Source organism: Patiria miniata, unplaced genomic scaffold (assembly GCF_015706575.1).
Source record: "Patiria miniata isolate m_02_andy unplaced genomic scaffold, ASM1570657v1 HiC_scaffold_14, whole genome shotgun sequence".
NCBI lineage: Eukaryota > Metazoa > Echinodermata > Asteroidea > Valvatida > Asterinidae > Patiria > Patiria miniata.
Genome location: NW_024037052.1, coordinates 5518075 through 5532688, shown reverse-complemented (window position 1 = coordinate 5532688; position 14614 = coordinate 5518075). Strand labels below are relative to the sequence as shown.

Sequence of the window (14614 nt, the reverse complement as noted above, 5' to 3'; positions counted from 1 at the left end):
ACTCCTAAACTATTCATCGATTTGTCTTACAAGGGCGCAACACCTAAGGACTCTCCAAAACTTAAAGGTACACATCATTTGCCTATGCTGTAATTTTCAGAAATGGGCGGATTTGGGGGTTTAGTTGTAGCAAATATCGCTCCACTGACCTTTTTATTAAAGGTTTGTGTACATGGATGCAGGACAAATTAGACAAAACGCTGTTCTCGTAGTCTGGTTCACTGACCCGACGCTTCAGACAAAACCATCGAGATATATATCTTTTTATAAATATATAAAAATAACTCTATGGACGAAACTGAACAATTATTTATTTTCGACGTCAGGGAATAGTCAAGGCAGTGACGAGGTAGATCATGTTAGGAATAAAATTCAAAGAAAGAACGATGCGCGTCCCCTACACCAATCGTCCGCTCCGCACGGCGGAAGCTCACATGCGGGCAAACGGCAGCATTCCAAGCGAAATTAAAGCGCCAAGCGAAATGGTACCAGGTAACGGTGAAGGGCACTATGGAACCTCATCATTTATGTTGAACCAGACTTGGATTCAGACCATAATAGCACTTGTACGTGACTAGCATACCAGTACAAAGCTAGTGCTTTGACGACCGTTCATACAATCATATGCAAATATGTTTTTGTACCAGAATGGCCTGTTTGCAGAGTAAGCAGACAATATAGTTTGTAGGCCTACCCTAGTAATTCTCAGAAGCGTAAATAGGACTTTATCCTTTGGATTTTGCTCGTCTGTAATTTTGCAGGATTTTACCAGTAGGATTTTACACACATTTTGCCCTTTAGAGATCGGTTCTTCCAATTGTCCCAAATAGGCCTATAAATAACGGAGTCTGTAATGCGAGTCAAGTTCAATGAAAGGTCAAAAAATGTAACAACGGTCTCACACAAATTACACCACCCCTGTAAACATCGGGTAGGCTTCCTGTTCATGTGTATAGTCAGAGTTATCCAAGGAGCAAGTCTCCTGTATAACGTCTGATATATGTCTAGACATGCACTGAGCCGCGCGCCAGCCAATCGGAGTCGACTTTACTGAATCGTGACGTCATTTTATTCCCAAATCAGGACCAAATGGTTTGATTGGTCAATTCGAATGCAGTGTTTTGTAATACAACAACAGCCGGGCGCATTATCGCGTAACATGATACAGAGCGCGTGACAGAGGTGATTTTTTTATCCATTAGTATAGTATATTATGTCACATTTTTGACCTTTGCATTTTTTTTTGCTAAAGAAGGAATTTTTGTCATATTTGGGTAGAGTTTACCTTCCTAAGCCAGAAATCCATTGGTAACATTTTTTTCCATCTACCATGTGGCGGCCATCTTGGATTTCAAAATGGCGTCCATTTCGGACCGAATTCGTATCATAATTTCGGACCTGATTGTCACATGAAGTTCATTTTGGTGGCAAACCTAATGTTTTTTATACCAAGGAACCCAAGTAAGGTGTTGTTGATGGGATACTCCCAATGGATGGCAGCCATCTTGGATATTTCAAAATGGCCGCCATTTAGTACCTAATTTGTATCATAACTTCGGACCTGATTGTCATATGAAGTCCATTTTGGTGGCAAACCCCATGTTTTTGATACCAAGGAACCCAAGAAAATCATTGTTGATGGGGTACTCCCAATGGATGGCAGCCATCTTGGATATTTCAAAATGGTCGCCATTTCGGACCTAATTTGTATCATAACTTCGGACCTCATTGTCATATAAGTCCATTTTGGTGGCAAACCCCATGTTTTTTATACCAAAGAATCCAAGTAAATCATTGTTGACGGGATACTCCCATCTTGGATATTTCAAAATAGCCGCCATCTTGGATTTCATTTAAATAATAACGTTGCACCTGAATGTCGTACGAAGTTCATTTTGGGTGGCAAACGTCATATTATTGATACCGAGTAACCCCATAAATTTGATACCAAGGAATCTACACATTGTTACCCCGATGGATGGCAGGTTTCTCTATGTTTCAAACCACATGGAATAATACTTGGAGTGTAATTACCTCATGGGCATCAACAGCAAGATCATAATGACTGCTGGATATGATTGGACTGACTGTAACCTGACTGTACGGATCAGAAGCAACCCATGCAGGCTTGGTCTAAACCACTTTGTTCAACCGTCTTTCCCAGGCACCTGATAGCACAGAAACTGGTGTGAATCAGAATAGTAACGAGTCACGAATTTGTGTGACTCGAGTCGAGAAGAGTCGAGTCAAGTCATTTTAAAGAAGTGAGTCGAGTTGAGTCATTAGTTTAATTTGAATCGAGTCGGGTGGAGTCAAATGTTTACCTTGAGTCAATTTGAGTTACGAATATTTGAAAACTACACAACAAAGACAAGAGAGAAAGTCATTTGTATCACTAACAGTTAACAAGAAGTGAAACTTCGATCTTATAAAGGCTATCTGGTTGGGCTTCGGGTCTAGATTTTATTTCGCTGATACGCTGACATAAAAACCAAATTGTATTATACAAAACTGTTTCTGATTATTTAAGGGTCGGTATGTTTCTATTTAATTTTTAAAAGGAGGGCATAAATTTAGCCGGCGTTCGTATCCAAGAACTTTATAAGAAATCGCCCAAAGCCAATGATGAAACAACAAATTGGAAAATGTGTTTAAAATCCGGTTCCTCGGTGGATAGTAGTTTGTGTCTTCCAGAATGATGATGTGGTATGGGAGTCTGTGACACGTGTACATTACAAGCGGCTGCTGTAACTGTATTTGCAAAGCGGCATGAACATAAATGTTGCATCGTAAGTCAATGCAATTATTTTTCGCAAAGTTTTGCTTTTATATAGGACTCGAGCCTAAATATCCTTCGCTCGAGTCGAGTTGAGTCTTCTGATGAGAACTCGAGTCGTTTGCTCGCCGTCGAGTCGAGACATTTACCCTTAGGGACTTGAGTCGAGTCAAGTCACCAAAAGTTGTGACTCTGCTTTCATATCTAGCCTAGCCATGACAGGACCAGGGTTGTCTGGGCATGTGATGCAGTTGATGCAGAGAGCCACTTACGAACAAATATAAATGCAGGCACACACATAACCTGAAGTGGACTTACTAATTGCTAACTATAGACAGCATTCACACTTACTGGTAGTGGAGCGGCATAGCCCCAATAATACCAAGAATTGTGCAATCTGCGATAAAATCATGAATTAAACTTCGCATGTTGGTTCTTCATGCCTTGAAGACAATTTTTAGATATACGAGGCATTTCATAATTGACTTCTGGTGACCTCTGACAGTCAACAACCTTTAACAATTATTCTTCAAAACTTCACTTTCCTGTGATATCTATCATATTTATTCCATAGTCATGTATTGAATTCAGACCCCATGCAAAAAAATGTTAAGGTGACCTCTGAACTCAATTTTCTTTTTCTTTTTTAATTAGTGGCAGACTCAACATGCTGCGATTGGAATGCAATGGAATATATTAACAAATGTCAAGCAGCATTCATTATTTTGTTCTTATTACACTCTGCTATCCAGATGGACTTGGGTAACCACATTTTTAACCTTTTTACACAGCCCACTAGCTGGTCACTGTTAGAGTGTGATGCTTGTCCGATGTACCTCTTATATTCTTAAAACAGGGAAATGGAGATCAGAGGTCATGACAAATTGTATTTGGGTCTGAATCATTACATACTATAGAATAATTAAATCTAATAATTAATGTGGCCTGACGTTGCGAACTTAGCAAGTTCTTCTTCAGAGGCTAAAACAGAAATGACAGAGGTACATACATTAACATGGGGGTGCACACAAACATGCAGGGATGAAAGAAGAAACACAAAAGGAGGATTAGGTGGGAAAGGTGTGGAAAGATGCAGGGGAGGGTGGATGAGAGAACAAAGAAACAAAGGGAGATGGCAAACCACAAGGGGTCTGGTATGAACAGGGGAGGGACCATAAAGGGGAAGGATCAAAGGTCACAGGGAGTGGGAACGGACAAAAGAGTGTGGGAGTGAAGGGGGATTATGCGGGGGGGGGGAACAGTATGGCGGTGGAAAGGGATGAAAGATGGGGAAACACAAACAATGAAGACCAGGTGGATTATCTGTAACAGAAGACAATGGAGGAAGAAAAATATTAATCATTTCCAAGTTGGATGTTGAGACCATGTGGTTGAATAGTTCGAAGACGATTCATCCACACTTTCTCTCTGCTGAGGCGAACTGAGTCCTTGCGATGGCCAAGAGATTCAATGCCCTGCAAAATCATATCAGAAATGGAGTGGTTAGGCAGGTTGAAGTGATGACCAACAGGGGTGTCTAGTTTCTTGGTGTTGACCGTTGACCGGTGGGCATAGAAACGCTTCTTGAGCGTATTCTTAGTCTCACCTACATACTGCACTCCACAGACCCTGCAAGAAATAAGATATATGACATTAGGGGTGTTACAAGTGATGTTACCAATGGTTCTGTGGGTAGTGACAGAAGAGTGGCCAGAAAAGGAGTCAGACTCCTGGATATGAATCTGGCAGACAACACATCTGGAACTGCACTTGAAAGTACCATGCTGGGTGGGAGGGGATGCATCTAAGGATGGGACTTCAGCTCGAACAATCAAGTCCCGTAGATTTCGAGGACGCCTGTAAGCCAATGTGGGGCCGTTGGGGATGGCGCGGGCAAGGCGATCTGAAGTATGGAGGATATGATGATTGTCATTAGTGATTTTGCGAAGGGGAGGGAGATTGGGGTGAAACGTGGTAACCAAGGGAATCATGGGTTTGGCCATGGCATCAGGGGCCTTTCCCGTGAGAGCTAGATTTCGGGGGATAGCTTTAGCTCTGGCAATGGCACGATGAACTTGGCGAGAGCTGTGACCCCTGGCCACCAAGTTGTTCCTCAGTATCTGTGTATGGCGGGAGAAATCGGAATCATTAGAACAAATTCTTCTGAGTCTGAGTGCCTGGCTAAACGCTATGCCAGTTTTGCAGTGCCTGGGGTGACAGCTGGAGGAGTGGAGGTACTGGTGGGTGTCTGTGGGTTTGGAATACAGGTCAGTGGTTAGTGAGTTGCCTTGCTTGCGGACGGTGACATCCAGAAAGTGGGTTTGGTGAGCCGAGAACTCCGATGTGAATTTGATGGTTCTGTGGAAGGAATTGATGTGGTTAGTGAAGGTCAAGAGACTGTCCTCATCGCTGGTCCAGATGAAAAAAAACATCATCAATATATCTCCACCAGATCCAAGGGCGACATGGGGCTGAGGCAAGAATGCGTTCTTCGAGGTCACCCATGAAGAGGCAAGCCATGGATGGGGCCATGCGAGTGCCCATTGCAGTGCCGTGTACCTGTAGATAGTGTTCACCAAGGAAGGAAAAATTGTTCTTCGTTAGTATAAGTCTCACTTTTTTCACTATAGAATAATTGTTAAAATACATTTCTTTTTCACTATTAAGACTTACACACATGTCATGAAAAGTGGCATTGGAAGATTAAATAAATAGCGGCATTTGGGGTATACAAATTTCATTGGGAAAAGATGTTGCATCTTGACATCACTTTTTTTTTCATCATATATCATCTCAATGAAGGTCAGTCATTAAAAGTGTTGAAAAGACATTTCCAATTTTGTTAGGAAAATACTTTCTTGACTCTCCATAGACTTTGTACACAACCGCTGAACTGGCACCTGGATTCTACATTCTTCCCATTCATTGACCCTTCACAAAGGCCACCAGGGTTCAGATATGAAATGCCTCCATATCTGAAAGGCATGAAGACGTGACATGCCAAGTTTAACCACAAAGTGCACAATTATGTCACTATGCCGCTCTAATATTGCCAATAATTCACAATCCAGTCCACGAATGGTCAGCACTTGTCACCGTGGCTAAAGAGACCCTTTAAAAACTGAACTGCAAAATGGCGCTCATTCTGAAATATCCAAGATGGCTGCCATCCATTGGGGATACCTCGTCAATAATGTATTTTTTTAAATTCCTTGGTATCAAATTTATGGGGTTTGCCACCAAATGCAACATACGTTATTATTAAAATGAAATCCAAGATGGCGGTTATTTTGAAGTATCCAAGATGGCTGCCATCCATTAGTCTACCCCATCAAATTTGATTTACTTGGGTTCCTTGGTATTGAAAACATAGGATTTGCAACCAAAGTGGACTTCATGTGACAATCAGGTCCAAAGTTATGATACAAATGAGCTCCGAAATGGCGGCCATTTTGAAATATCCAAGATGGCTGCCACCCATTGAGAGTACCTCACGAACAATGATTTACTTTGGTTACTTGGTATAAACAAAAATAAGGTTTGCCTTGAAAATGGACTTCATACGACAATCAGGTCCGAAGTTATGATACGGAATTAGGTCCGAAATGGCGGCCATTTTGAAATATCCAAGATGGCTGCCATCCATTGGGGGTTTCCCCTTCAACAATGATTTACTTGGGTTCCTTGGTATCAAAAACATGGGGTTTGACACCAAAATGGACTTCATATGACAATCAGGTCCGAAGTTATGATACAAATTAGGTCCGAAATGGCGGCCATTTTGAAATATCCAAGATGGCTGCCATCCGTTTGGAGTACCCCATCCACAATGATTTACTTGGGTTCCTTGGTATCAAAAACATAGGGTTTGCCACCAAAATGGACTTAATGAGACAATCAGGTCCGAAGTTATGATAATTAGGTCCGAAATGGCGGCCATTTTGAAATCCAAGATGGCCGCCACATGGTAGATGGAAAAAAATGTTACCAATGGATTTCTGGCTTAGGAAGGTAAACTCTATCCAAATATGACAAAAATCCTTCTTTAGCAAAAAAAAATGCAAAAGTACATAACAGCCTATACTACATTGCTCACATATACATAGGAATGATACGGCCCCATTTCCACCAGTACGAGCCGTTATCACGCGTCTAACCAGGAGTCTGGCCGAGTCGTTAATCCTTGTATGTAGGATCAGTGGGTCAAGCCTTGTCCGCCAACATAACCGCGAGCTTCATAAGGCATAATTCAACAGTGGTGAACGACTGCTTAAAGGAAATCATTGTTAGCGTAAGCAATAAAAGTAGTACCACATTAACAAAAAACTAGTTAATGAGCAATAAGGAATATGGCCATGTCACATTTTGATAGCACACAATTTCCAATCGGTTTTTAAAACCCTGATAGTTCTCTTAAAGTGACTGCCTTAACAAACAAGCCCTGTTTCAGTATCAAAAGTGTGTCGCAATGTGTATTTAAAAAAAAACACGGTATATTTCATTACGTTCAGCGTTGAGGCTCAATTTTTGTAGGTGTTTTATTTTGTTTTCGGTGTGCATAATTTTCGTCCATGGTTTCTTCTTTATGGATTCACGTTATACTTGTTTTGTGTTAGATGTACACATATCGTGGTACTTATGTGGTTGTTCTATGTACTTCCATGCATGTTTTGTGCTTTTTGAAATGTAACATGTGCCCCCGTGGTACAAAAATGAATGCCGAAGCCGTTAAAAAAAAATATGGTACGAATTGTTTATACAGAATCCGCAGCAACAATATTTCATATAATCAAAATAATGCACAAAATGACTCGCAATGCTTTGGTTTTCGTCTTCAACAACCATCTTATCGTAAATAATGAAAAGTAAACACAAAATTGAAGTTAAATAGCGCCTTCATTAATAAAAATCGCTAAGCGCTGTACAGACAATAGCAATTAAAGTTATTTAAATAAAAAACCTCTATACGCAGTATATCAAACTACCTTCTATCAGGACCGTTTATTAAAGTTACAATTAAACTATTCATATAGTAGAAGTTCGTGCTTGTTGATCTACAAACGCAGACGCGGTCGGGCAGACAACTTTTTCATTAAAGATATGAATATTTATGTCACAGCAAAGGATCAAGAAATTTAACCTTTCCTGTACAATCAATTTTTTTTTTTTTAAACGCATCTTTAACGGTCTGATAAATTTCAGTATACATGTTTCATACACGTAGAAGTTATTTCTGGTTTGATGACGTCATCAGTCAAAAAAGGGGAATTGAATACTGATTTAGTTCGGAGAGGATAAATGTTCATTGTGAAGTTAAAATAACTTATGAAAATATGTAAAATATAAGTGTATACCACCTAACTTCACTGGTTTGATGACGTCACCGGATTAGAGATCTAAAGGTCAACATTGTAATGGATATTATTCGGGCTACGAACATATAAGACAGGGATCAAATGATAGAACTAAATTTAAAATTTGATCATTTTCAAATTCTCCCCACGGTAACTTCCGGTCTGAACCGTCATTATTTTGAAACCCTGCCAAGTTATCTGTGGTTAATCAAAGAATATCAAGGGGCGATTTTGTAAACTTTGAACGGATGATTTTAAAATTAAAGAAAGCAAAGTCAATTTCATGTGCCGCTAGGGGGCGCCCTTTCGGATGATGACGTCATCACACTGTTTTTTGTGTGTCTGGCATTCTTCACTAAACACTTTCATAAGTTATATGCCTGTAGTAAAATGCTTCCGCTTTCGAGTTATATTCAGTTTCTATTGCACTTCCGGTAATACCGGAAGTAAAGGTCAAGCGGTTTTGTGTGCGGGAACAAGAAATGTTGCTCAAGGCATAGTCTACAACCTCACAAAAAACAAACACGATACTCTTTTTAGTTCAAAAGATATAGCGCAAACTATTTCGTCAACTGTTGCCCTTGAATCGCTTGTAATTTGACACATGATGTCGTCATGATGACGTCATAAATTTTTTAACATCTTCTTTCCAGGTTCCAAGTTCATACTAGGTTTTATTATCACCACTTCAACCGTTTGGAAGAAATCCTGTTTTCTTTTTATTTGCGGCTCATTACTATATTTTGAATTCACCTACCTTCCGGTAGCCCCGGAAGGAAAGGTCAGACGACTTTGACTTTAAATAAAAAAATGTTTATCAAGGTATTGTCCATCAGATCACAATGTATGAACGTGAGCGTTGATCGTGCAGTTTGTTCATGAGTTATAAATGACGGACAATTGTCATAGTTTGAACGAAAATCGCTTGTAATTTGATACCCGATGACGTCATCATGACGTCAGAGTAAAATGCACCACTCGGGATAAGGGTCGATATATTTTAAAAGTTGCAAGTTCATACCGTTAACCGTTTAGGAGAAACTACCGCGGATAATTATCGTCCAGAAAAAAGCACCAAACAAAGAAGATTTATCAGAACAATTCTAAACAGTGGTCGGGTTGTCCCCAACCACTCAATAAAAATCACATTTCTATAGTCTAATATTTAAGTGCGTCTATAAAATACCCCCACGCCCATGCACTCACTCGAAATCCAGTTCTCCGAATCTATCTGATTTGAGATCACAGATCCGATCAAAAGCAAAGGACAAACAGAGCTCAAAGCATTGTGCAGCCACCCTTGCAAAGCATGACTGTGTGACCGTACCAGGTGCGACCTCGCCCAGAACACATAGTGTGGTTTCCGTGCTTTTTACGTATTATTTCAAGGCCGTGATGGAGCAAGTTCACTATATCAATACGCCGAATGCAGTATACAGTACGTGTACGTCAACATACATGTATACTTGAAAAAAAATGCAATAAAGAATTATATATCACCCATATTATCATATCCGATGAGCTGTCAACAGTCTTTTTGTCGCGAGTGATTTCCGAACTGATATAATGTTATTACTGCATACATTTCACAGTTGAAAACTAGCCAGAAACGTGGTAATCAGAGGAACTTACCGAGTGAATTGGTGGTCTGATGCAGTGATTCCGGAGTGCCACGACAGAGAGTGGCCCGCCAACTGAAGAGGAGCGCCCTCCAGGGCCACGCCCACATGAACATACGGGCAGGAGAGTCGATTAATAAAAATTGCGTAACTTAGGATAGTGGCGCAACTACGGGGAGGGGCACCCCCCAGCGGATCTCCGTTCCCCATCATATCACCACCACCCCATCCAGATTGCCCCCTTGTTAAAAATTGAAAAAAAAAATAATAATTTGCCTTCCCCACTCCCCCCCCCCTTGAAAAATGTATGCACCCGCCAGAAGTTTAACCTATATAGCAGTTAACGTTATACAGGGGGAGTAAAAAAAAAGGGTTTTTTGGAGGAATTTCTGCATGTAGCGCTTTCAAAATCTAGGATACGACAGCCCAATTAATAAGCTTTCTTTTAGTGAAAGAATCATTCAAATCGCTTCTGTACTTTTCCAGTTATGTAATTTTGAAATCAAACACCTTTTTTTTATATACTTGATCCATGGATGTTTTAAAATATATGTAATCCAGTTTATTTTAGATTTGGGATGGGACTCCAAAAACCCGAAATTTGCCGCTTATCAAGGAAGGTTGTTTTTATGAATTTTTTGAGATGATTATTTTTTTTGTACTTCCCTTAGGACCTTTAGACTTTATTTAATGTGAATAAATTGATAAGCACACTATCAAATTGATAACAACACCGCCCTCTAGCGTAGGTCGAGCCGCACACACCCCCTCCCACATACACACCCACTCGCACACCCGTTTTCTAATCGATGTCGTCCTTGAGTTGGTTCCTGTCCTCGATTCACCGATGACGTTGCACGTGTGTGTCCTCGATTTATACCATAAGACCCCGCTCACACCAATACGTGTAGCCATTTCGTGGCCACTTCGAGGTGTCCGTGGGCGCAAATGTTTAAAAATCGAAGTAATGTAACCACGAAATAGAATCGGATCTCACGGGTTGCCACGAACTAACCACTAATGAAGGACGTGTCGATTCCTTCCGTGGGCCGATTCTCACGGATGCCCCACGGATCACCCAAAATGTTTTTGAATATGTTGAAAAACTGAAACGGGTGCACTTTGAAAATGTATTGCCGAATTGAAAACGTGCTCAATACGTTCAATATGCGTGGGAATTGATTAGTCAAAAAGTGCAATTGCCCTAAGGCCACACACGAGACTGTGCAGACATGCATGCCTAGACTGGGGGGGGGGGGGGGGGGGGGGGGGGGATCGGGAGGGATTATCTTTGGCGCCACTCTGTTGCAATGAATTGTAACGACAGGTTTTTCAAATAGAAGTGCCATATTGCTTCAAATGCAAACAAACATACATAAAGAACATGTGACCTTTAGTCTAGACGCACAGTGTGAAAAAAACTGCAATTATGCAAAGGAGCCATCTTTTTATTCAAAAGCAAGTTGAAGATTTAAATGTTTTAAAGCTTTGTAGGAATGACATTGTGTGACCTTGGTTATAAACTTCGCTATAACCTTGTGTGAAAAACAATAATTATTGAAGTTAATCCAGAATTTGTCCAGGAGGCGTCTCAAAATTGCATAAGAGCACAAAATGTGTCCCCCAGAGCCGTTCTTTCCATGAGGTCTAGAGCTGAGACATGCATTGCCTTGCAGGGTTGCCAAGTAGAGGGCAGAGCTCCAACTGAAGGACACAGTAAGTATAGCCCAGAGAAACTTTGCATAAACATAAAGAAGTGAAACAGAAAAATAAAGCTTGAGCTCAGGTTCAGTCGATTTAAAATAATTTTTTCTAATGTCTTTATTGTACCGTTTCCGCTCTTATGCAAAATTCTGATATCTCACGGACAGAAAACGTAAATCGGGTGCCGCAGTAAAAAGGTTCATATAGGCCTAAAAGTCAAATGGTAAATGCAATTACTTCACTTTTTTCACACCAGGTTTACGAATATCTCATTCTTACAAAATTTAAAAAGTTCAAAACTTCAACTTGGTTTTGATAAAAAACCCTTGCATTATTGCAGTTGGTTTTTACTCACTCTGTAGTTTGGCAAGTTGAAAGATCACTTTTGTATTCCGTTGCTGGTTTCACATAAAAAGGACAAATCTCTCCACAGAACTCTGAACGACAGTTGGCGATAATTATTTTTTAACAATACCAATATCTTCTACTTTTGATATCCGTTAATTATAATACATTATAATACATTATATTGTGAAACGACCTTATGTTGCACCATTGAATTCAGACACTAGCTCCCAGCAAATAAAAATTAAATCGCTTGAACTTTTTGCTCTGTATACACCATCCCCAGTTCGTATACACTAGCAGAAATGCTGGCAAAATGCGAATTAGGTATGCCGATTCTGTGTGTGTACAGTACTGGTTAAAGCGTGTTCGAAATGGTTTCATTTGTGCTGGTACATAACAATCCTGATGTGTGTGTATACATGTAAGCTCAGGAGAATTTGGTTTGATGTGCCCCGATGCATCTGTTAATTAACCAATAGCGGGAGCCTTTACAAAATGGAATATGCCGTGGTCTGCAGCGTTGATCTCGTGGTCTGCGGCTAATTCTGCAGCCTGAATCCTAGTCTAGGGGCTGGACCTTGCTATGGTTTGATACGATAACCCGCCCGCCGTAGCGATAACACGCCGCCGCAAAAGGACGGCGGTTTGTCGCTGCGCATGTGGCGGGTTATCGCGTTTCAAACTATAACAACGTCTAGCCCAGGGGGCGGATGCAGACATTTTTGCGGGGGGGGGGGGGGGGGGTGTCATCAGCCAAACAGTCTGAAATGTTGACAGGTTTTTTTCTCCGGACACTTGGCATCCGACAATCAATATGGGGGTGGGGGGGGGGGGGGGGGGAGGAGGAGGCTCGTACCATACTTTCAATGGGGGCACTGTTCAAATCCGACGATTATTAACACTACACAGAAAAGTGTACAAATACCCCCAACCAAGCTGGCTCTGTCCGTATTTGGTGCACAGGCGGACCTTATTACCAGTCTAATTGTTTGGGTGTCACAGCAAGTATTTGTAAAGTACACGTATTTGGCCTACTTGTGAAGGAGACATTGGACGATAAAAGGAACCCGTTTGGGACATGCAGGATGGCAGCTCATTCGATTTACAATATTTCATTGATATTCCCGCTGCAGCCTACCTAAAACCAAAGGGAGCATTTTATCGTCTACTTTAAGACACTGTTTATAACAATGAAAATGATAACAATTATTTTCACTTTGTTCATTATGTATGATGGGCTAACTATAAATACATGAACTCTCAAGATGAAAGTATAAGTACAAAATCAATTTGAAAAAGCAGCCTAGGAATTTTTTGTTACAATAATTGTCTGTTAAAAAAACAATCTTGCGATTTACTACAAAATTCATTCTCAAAGCATTGAGATTGTTTAGATTGAGTGTCATTGTCTGGTGTAATTGGAATGGGTGGGATGGAAATGGGATGGGAATGGCTTGGATGGCAAATGATTAAATGGTATGGAATGGGCTTGGACGGGATAGGATGGGATAAAATTGGATGGGATGAAAAGAGATTCGAATGCATGCGACAGTATCTGTTGGGACCAAGTGGAATAAGAAGAGAAAAGATGGGACTTAATGGAATGGAGGTGGGATGGTGATGGGGTGAGTTTCGATGGGTGGAATGGAGCGACGTGGGATGTCATGTGATGGGACGGGATCGTGTGCCATGGAATGAGATGGGGTTGGATATAATAGGATGCGATGGGTTTGGACACGTTGGAATGGGCTTGGACTGGATGGGATTGGATGTGCTGAAAGAAATGGAATGGGTTTGGGTTTGATGGGTTTGGCATTGATGGAATGTGATTGGATGAAATGTGATGGGATGGACTGTAATGAGAAAAGGATGAATTGAATGAAATGGGATTGATGGGACGAGATGGAATGGGATTGGATGGAATGGGTGGTTTGAGTCGGATGTTAAATGGGTGATGGCGATATAAGTTTGGGCTGTGATTCGGTGCGGGATTGGCTGGATTGGGACAAGGTGGAATAGGATGGGATGGGGTGGGATATTACTTGTATATGATAGGCTCGGCTTGGGCGGAACGGGACGGAATTGGATAGGATGGGATGAAATCGGATCGGATTAGATGGAATGGGATGGGAAGATGAGGGATTAGGAGGGATTGGATGGAACGTCAGGTACGGGGTTTGATGAGATGACAAGGTGGAACTAGGATGTAATTTCATGGAATTGGATAGATTAATGATTGGATGGGATTTGAAAGGACAGGATCGATGAGGTTGGGTGGAGAGGGATGGTGGAGATGAGATTTATTGCGTTTGGAATGGGTTTGTGAGTGTTGGGGAGGGTTGGCACGGAATAGGATTGGATTGGATTGGATCGGATTGGATTAGTCAGGATGGGACGGGACAGGATTGAATATGTAATCGGGATGGGTTTGGATGGGAAAGTATGCGTATTGACTGGATGAGAATGAACGAATGCCAGGTAAGTCAATGAGAAAACCGTTATCGTTCACTGAAAAGCTACAATGTTAACTGAGAATATTTAAGTCTACCAGGTCCTTCCCTACTTACCTGCCTCCTTGCTTCCTTCCTCCCTTGCTGTTTAAGTCACGAAAAATACGTTAGAAGGTTTGACCCCAATGCGTCCGCTTGACAGTCGTTTTTGACAATGAGATTCAATTTACTGTATTTTGGACGCTGTAATAAAAAAAATCGATTTGTGAAATTGAAATTCAGATGAAGACGTTTTATTTAACAACTTGAAGCTATTGTAATACAATGGTGACAGGCAAACCTTTGCTTATTGGAACATCTCGA

General features: G+C 41.0%; 1 protein-coding gene across 1 annotated transcript in view; it reads right to left on the bottom strand.

Moving 5' to 3' along the window:
* LOC119721951 overlaps nucleotides 1-9782 on the bottom strand; it is a 34947-nt gene extending 25165 nt beyond the window's left edge. Inside the window, exon 1 of the mRNA XM_038191911.1 lies at nucleotides 9763-9782. The gene's annotated coding sequence lies outside the window, so the exon portion shown is untranslated. The remainder of the gene's footprint in view (nucleotides 1-9762) is intronic.
* Nucleotides 9783-14614: the final 4832 nt, after the last annotated feature.